General features: G+C 37.2%; 1 long non-coding RNA gene across 1 annotated transcript; it reads right to left on the reverse strand.

Moving 5' to 3' along the window:
• Window positions 1–2,333: 2,333 nt before the first annotated feature.
• On the reverse strand, window positions 2,334–4,238 carry LOC126829837 (uncharacterized). The gene is made up of 3 exons (XR_007683541.1): window positions 4,139–4,238; window positions 3,032–3,053; window positions 2,334–2,524 (listed from the first exon to the last, which is right to left on the reverse strand). It is a non-coding gene; the product is annotated as an uncharacterized LOC126829837 (long non-coding RNA).
• Window positions 4,239–7,866: the final 3,628 nt, after the last annotated feature.

Below are 7,866 nucleotides of genomic sequence, written 5' to 3' on the forward strand. Positions count from 1 at the left end.
TATCTGATGCGTTAAAAGAGCGATGTTCACCTATAAAACCCTCACTCAAAATATGTATTGCTATTGTTGAAAAGAGCAACTTTCCCCAGATATTTAACGCATCCTTTGGAATGAGCGACTTTACACTGTAATAACCATCCCTTCTTCCAGATATTTAATATTTCTGTTGAATAGAGCGACTTTCTCGGATATTTAACGCATGGAAAGAACGACTTTACCCAAGAGAAGCCAGCACTTACGCCAGATATTTAAGGCTTTTGTTGAACAGCGACTTAACCCTATAAAACCTATCCCTTACTGCAGGCCCGTAGCCAGCCTCCTGACTGCGGAGGGGCGGTGAACTTTATTTAATGAGGCAACTTATTTCGTTTGCAAAAAAATAATCTTCCATAAGTTGGAACCAGTACCAACAAACACACAATGTTGATGATAGACCTCGCTCAGGTCGTCCTAGAGCCACTACACAAGCCCAGCATCGATACATTCGTATACAGGTCCCGCGAAATCTAGGACAACCGGCCAATCAGCTTTCTGTAAACTTGTACCAAGTCACAGGAATTCGAGTTCCACCCCAATCGATTACATGCAGCCCATTTGCATGCGCGACGACCGCCTGTTGTGCCTCCATTAACTCGCCAGCACATGGCAAACAGGCGTCAATGGTGTAGGCAGCGTAGAAATTGGGGTTATCGTCGATGGGCGCGTGTAATGTTCTCAGATGCGTCCAGATTTACTCTGGATTTCACCGATAGGCGTGCCCGCGTTTGGAGGCGTGTAAATGAGCGTCATGCTAACGTTAACGTCAGACAGCATGACAGATTCGGGTGTGGGTCTGTTATGGTGTGGGGAGGAATCACCATGACTGGCAGAACGGACTTGCATATTGTTCCAGGAAAGGTCACTGGTGTGTACTACCGTCACCACATCCTGGTACCGATAGTTCTGCCGTTTGTTCAACGTGCAGGTCGACGTTTCATCTTTCAAGATAATGCCCGTGCGCAACGCGCTCGTGTCGTGAATGACTACCTCGAGTGTCACCATATTGTCCATATGCCAACCATGAGTCCTGACCTTTTCCATATATAGCATGTCTAGGACATGATCGGGAGACTGTTCTTCGACGTCAACGTCAACCGACAACACTGCAAGAATTGGCCGTAGCACTGCAAGAGGAGTGGGTCAGATTGCCCCAAATCGTGATTGGACGGTTGATTATGAGCATGCCACGACGAATTGCTGAATGTGTGAGGATTGGTGGAGCAACTCATTATTAAGACAAAACTCAAAAACGTCCATTTTCACTTTTGACAGTGTATCTCTTTGTGAGTGAAATATAGATTATATTAGGGTATACAGGTTGTGGGTGTTTATAACATACTGGCTGAATGGCCGAGCTAACTATGACAATTATTTACCTTTACGCCACACACAAGAGCTACGACTCCGTTACATGGAGAGAGAGAGAAGGGAGAGAGGGAGTTCCTGGCGAGAGTGTTATCAGTGTTTAAGAGAGAGAGAGAGAGAGAGAGAGTGTGTTTAACGTCCACTCGACACAAATTAGGTTATTACGGGACATGGTTCAATTGTATTTCAATAATTCGCTTGCGCGTAGGGGTCTTTAGCTGTGGAACATCATAGGTGGATGCAGACTACTTTATCCGACTCAGAGATATAGAGTTCCTAAATGTTGATAATACATTTATAGGGTCTAACATTGTTAGTTTTGGAGTACCTACGGACCCCACCTTACATTTGAGACCAAGTTTGCTTTGATGCGACTTTTTTCCAGGAAAACACATAAATCTGTGTTTATCCGGCAGACTATATCCCGAAATCACTTTGTCTGATACATTACCCTGGGCAGTGGCGGATTAAGCTCCACCAAGGCCTGAGGCGACAGTTGCTGGAGGGCCTATTTAGTTTTTAAATAGGGCCTATTTAAAATGGCGTGGGCCTAATTAATTTCGGGTCAGGGCCTATGTTGATTCCCGTTGGGCTTAAACCCAACCCCCTTAACATTCATTGTCTATGCGTTTTTAATCGTATCAGACAAGTCTAAAAAATTTTTTTTACAAAATCTTTGGGCCTGAGGCTGCAGCCTCATCAGCTTCACTGATAATCCGCTACTGACCCTGGATTTCACAATATGCAAATGCGTAGTTCGATTGATGAGGTGCGGTGGGAGGGTGAGGGTAATGCGTACTACAGTCCGTCTTAAACAGGTGTCTTGAAATGATTAAGTCAACTACGATATTAAGTCTAAACTTTTATTACAGTAAACCGTTCAAGGCATTCGACGTCCGTTCTGGAGTTTGTATGGTCACACATCATTAGACATCTTAATAAAAATATTTTGGATATTGCTCACGGATCCATTCATCGAAGCTTAATGGTGTTCGACAGTATTTACCGCATGCATCATCACAACATATTTCATCAGCAGAACAATTAGCATCAGTCTGACAAACATCTTCTACTGCAGCACAAAATACTACAGTTGGATCTAATGGAGCTGGACATAAACCTGAAGATAGCAAAACAATTTGGAACCATCATAGTAACATCAGAAAGTTGAGACGCTTTCGTGACCAATATCGGGATCAACCTGGAAGACCTGATTACTGCCCCATCGCCAAACATAGCGAGTTACCGTGTGTCCCCAGCAAGGCCATAAGTGTTTTGTTGGGATTGAGCTATATCTAGTTAAATATCTTACATAATATAAATAGTAAGAATCGAACCGAATATTAACAAGAGAGGGGGAATGGAGTTTAACCCCCACTCGCACTCGACGTGAACTAGCTCATTTTTGGACTAGCATATGGTTCAATTTTTTTCAATAATTCGCTTGCGCCTAGGCGTCTTTATTTAGGAAGGAAACCGGGTTACCCAGAGAAAACCCACAAGGTTGGACAGGCGACCCTACTCCTGGCTACGTAAAAGTGTGGGTTGTAAACCATGCCACTTGACTCAATGACAGACTTTATGATCTAAAGCGCATTTCAACACATTTTAGATTTAATGCACTTACTGTTTCTCGATCGTGCAGATATCTGAAAGCAAAAGAGAAAAATGTATTTTAGTTTTAGCTGAAACAAGATTAGTCTGTTTATTTCGTCAAATATGGAAGAAATAAGCTAAGCATTCCTAACAATGCATTAAGTTTATAACAGATAAGATTGAATATTATAATTATGAATATATTCATATACATAGCTTTGAATCAGAAATTCGAATAGATCATTACATATTTATAATGACGTATCGTTTATCTCTTGGGTTATAATTTGACTTATTTATTATTTTTATTAAACAAAACCATTTTATTGGTTAAAAATGATGAATGAGTTATACTTTAGTAATCGACAAGTAATGAATCGGATAATGTTAATGGCTTGTAATCTATATTGATGAATCAATTATGTTCTAAGGAAGTAACCTGTACCCACGGTGTACTAAGGAAATTAACTTTAATGAATTAAGTGATGTGGTAAAACAGGATGCCCTTTGGGAAAATTGGTCCTTTAAAACGAATCAAAAATTTTGATTGTACATTGTACATCGTTTTCGTTTTAAATGTTCGTAAACTGTAAATTGCAAATAAACATCGTCTCCAACATAATCTATAATTGATGAATCGGACAACGTTAACGGAATGTAATCTATAATTAATGAATCAGATAACGTTAAAGGAATGCAATGTATAATTGGTGAATCAGATAACATCAAAGGAATGTAATCTATAATTGGTGAATCAGATAACGTTAAAGGAAAGTAATCTATAATTTGTGAATCAGATAATGTTAAAGGAATGTAATCGATAATTGGTGAATCAGATAACATTAAAGGAATGTAATCTATATAATTGATAAATCCGTTATACCCTAAGTAATTATTTTATCCACCCTCTTTGTAAAAACGCCAGTATTTTAAGGATTAACGTCCACTTGGCTATGCAGATCGTAGAGGAATGGTCAATAATGTGTATCCAGATTTCTAGCCTAGCTATGGCTCATCGTAAACTTTGGAAGTGCAAAGTAGACAATTTGGAACTAGTTGAACTTGCAGCTGTCTCGCCAAATGGAATTAACAATATAAGATAAAACCCCAATGGATAATAAATTTAAACACTATTTACCCAAACAGGTCCAACAGCAACAAGACAAACCAGAACCAGACAAAGTTGTACAGTATTCATATTGATGACAATAGTTGTTATACTATGGAATACTGTCAAACGGCTCATGTTTTATACTTATTATAAATATATGTAGGTGTATCATATTATAAATTAAAACAGGTGTTTATCTATCTCAACACTTGGCTGATGTTTATATATTTAACTTTATAAGATCATTTTACTACGAATCAATAAAATATATCTAATTTTTGATATATGTAAGTAATCGTATATTTAGAAGCAAGGCTAAACAAACAGAAATTATTTACATATTGAGATGTCTTGTATCAGAAAACTGATTTAGAAAATAAATATATTTTACTGTGTATTTATCTTGTAGACCGGTGGGTAGAATCGTTTCAAGTTGTTATATGATTCGTGTCTCTTGAATTAACACAAACAGTCGTAAAATTGTGTATCATTTAATTGTAATGAATGGTGTTCAGAATAAACTGTATTCACAAAACTGTAATGCAATATACATTATACTGATCTACAAAACACCTAAAATCGAAAATAAAAGGCACAAGGACACGATTCCGTGGAATACATTTACGGTTTATAATTGATCAACATTTTGACTAAACAGTAATGCGTATTTCCAGTTCAATTGAATGGGTTTAGAGTTTTCCCCCACCCACACTACCCTTTTAAATGAAAAACAAATCATCTTTGTTTTTTTCAATCATTCATAATCATGTTGCCCAACCAATGCCAAACAGATACACTCCCTTGCAAAAAGAATACATTTTTCCAAAATAATATAAGTGCAACTTACTCACAAGGCCTCTGAATAAAAATCCGTGCTTTGAAATAGGCTATGATTTCTGTTTCAAATGTTTTGTATTGTCGATGTATTCCCACTACCACCTAAAACAGGTGACAGTGAAGGTTCGTTTGCCTTTGGATCGACTTTGGATGTGTCTTTACAATGTTAATGATACTGACACACCGTTATAAATATGTTAATTCTGTTATATTTTGGTTATAAAAGTGTAAGCGTGGTATCGTGTTATCGGAAGTCAAAATCTGGAAATTTTCATGGAACCCTAAAACACCGGAAACTGTGCTTCGCCAATAAAACCTCAAAATAGACACTGCTTTCTTATTAGTAAGTCTTCTAAATCCACCAAAACACACTGCTCTGGTTTTACAACTTTTATATACCCTGTAATTTTATTAATAAACTTCTCAAACTAATTATACTGACCTCGTCCCTTTTCAATGTTGTAATTATTTGCCCTGAAATATAACTTTATTTCTGATATTGGCCGTGATGTACATTATAATCACATTTAAAACTATTACTACGATGTAAATATTACATATTTAATATACTCTTAATATATCGATATATTAATTGTTCATTCCATAACTTTGGCCACGGCGAAATGTGTCTAATACAATAAAATAAAACCAAGTACGAACAATCCAAACCATAAGACAGAATTCGAAGTCCTAAAAAACGTTATAGGCAAAATAGTGTAATCAGCAAATGGACTGCTCCTCGTGTACAAAATACACGACAAACAGTGGTAACAAGTGTCCGGAAGAGTAAGCTTACCCTGCCTGGCGCCACACCCGCCATAGCTGCATCCAAACTATTAGGCGAAATCTCGGTAAAATAGCGTGATTGGCCAATGGACTATCAATGACAGCCAAAACCGGTTGTGTTCCCAAAACAAACGGTATAGGCAAATATATATGTGTAAATTTGACTGCCGACCTGTCAATAGGCACAATTCAATGAATCAAACAATTCAATATTAAAACACACAACCAATCAATTTAATTCAGTTTTCAATCAATGTCAATAGAACGTCATAATTACTGAACCCCGTGTTCAGCATAAATATAATATTCCTGAGCTCCGTGCCCACATTCCGATTTCGGATGCTCAGAATAATCACTTTATTTAATGTTCAATATAATAATATTCTAAGTAGTAGCCACATGATTATGCTTTTACTAGGAAGCGTACTACTACATAAACCGTGGTCAAGTAGATGCCTAGTATACAAAATATTTACAAGAAATCATTCCACAGTCCTTTAATATTATTGTATCCCAAACATTAATACAAAATACATCCTTTATAAACTTAGGGATATACCTATTTAGCTGACGTGATAAACGTTTCTATTGCCCCCTGTATTGTATTTATAAATAAGTAATTCCCTAATGTAGATAAGTGTGTGTGTGTTAGTTGTATTTTACGTCCGCTTCTACCAAGGTGGTATCGCAGACAATGTAGATAAGTGTGTTCCATCAGGGTAACGAATGTAGAAGCCTCCAAGTTTTAATGTTTCATTAGCTGCCGACGAATTTACCCCTTGCCCAGCTTTGTTATACTGAGTTGATGCCTCCCCGGTTAAATCCACTCGCCACTTTATTCTAGGTAATATTTGTGACCAGACGATTTTTGTGTTTGGGAGCAAAGTCTGAATCAATAGTAGAGTTTCTTCCCTGATTCGCTTACGCATTTTCAAAGCAGAGATGAAACCAATATCATTCCCACCAAAATATAAGACAAGCCAACAGTGAGGCCGATGTCCCCCGTCGAAATCCCAAAATAAATAGATGGCACATATTAATTAATCGCACTTTTTTTTCAAAAGTATCGAGCAATCAAACTATACACTAAGTTTCATCACTCTCGATCAGATAGAATCAAGATTATCTTGTCCCAAAGCATCTACCAATGAAATCGATTAGCTCTGCTTTAGCTTCAGCTCGAAATTTTAATCATTGAACTCAGTCAAGACATCCACCTAATAAACATCTACATCACGTTTAAACATTCTACCTCAATTAAAAGCACAGTTATGTTCCAAAGTCTTGACCAATCAAACTGTTTATCGCTCCTTAGCCTAAGCAGAAAATTCTCACCATCAAACTTAGTCAAGGTAATGATATAATGAATATATATCCGGAGTTTCATTGCTCTCACTTCATTATAACCAAAGTTATCGTGCCCCAAAGCATCAACCAATCAGATTGCTTATCTCTGCTTACCGTAAGCAGACAATGTCCATCATCGAACTCCATCAAGGCATTCACCTAATGAAAGCCTACACCGATTTTGAACATTCACCTCAATTAGAAGGAGACTTATTGTGTTCCAAAGTCTCGACCAATCAAATTGCTTATCGCTCTGCTTGCCCTCAACAGAAAATGTTCATTATCAAACTTAGTCAAGATATTGATGTAATAAAGCTATACACAAAGTGTCCTCACTCTCACTTAATTAGAACTAAAGTTATCGTGTCCCAAAGCATTAACCAATCAAATTGCTTATAAGAAAATTCTCATCTTTGAACTCCATCAAGGCATTCATCTAATAGACACCAACGCCAAGTGTGAATATTCTAACTCAATTAGAATGAGAGTTATTGTGTTCCAACGTCTCGACCAATCAAACTGCTTATCGCCCTGAGCAGCAAATACTCATTTTCGAACTTAGTCAAGGTATTGATGTAATGAATCTATACATCAAGTTTCATCACTCTCACTTAATTAGGACTAAAGTTATCGTATCCCAAATCATCAAACAATCAAATTGCTTATCTCTGCTTACCGTAAGCAATGTTCACCATCGAACTCCAACATGGCATTGACCTTAATAAACACCTACACCAAGTTTGAACATTCTAGCTTTATAATTAATTAGTTTATTTGCAAATACA

This window comes from Patella vulgata, chromosome 8, assembly GCF_932274485.2.
Source record: "Patella vulgata chromosome 8, xgPatVulg1.2, whole genome shotgun sequence".
Lineage (NCBI taxonomy): Eukaryota > Metazoa > Mollusca > Gastropoda > Patellidae > Patella > Patella vulgata.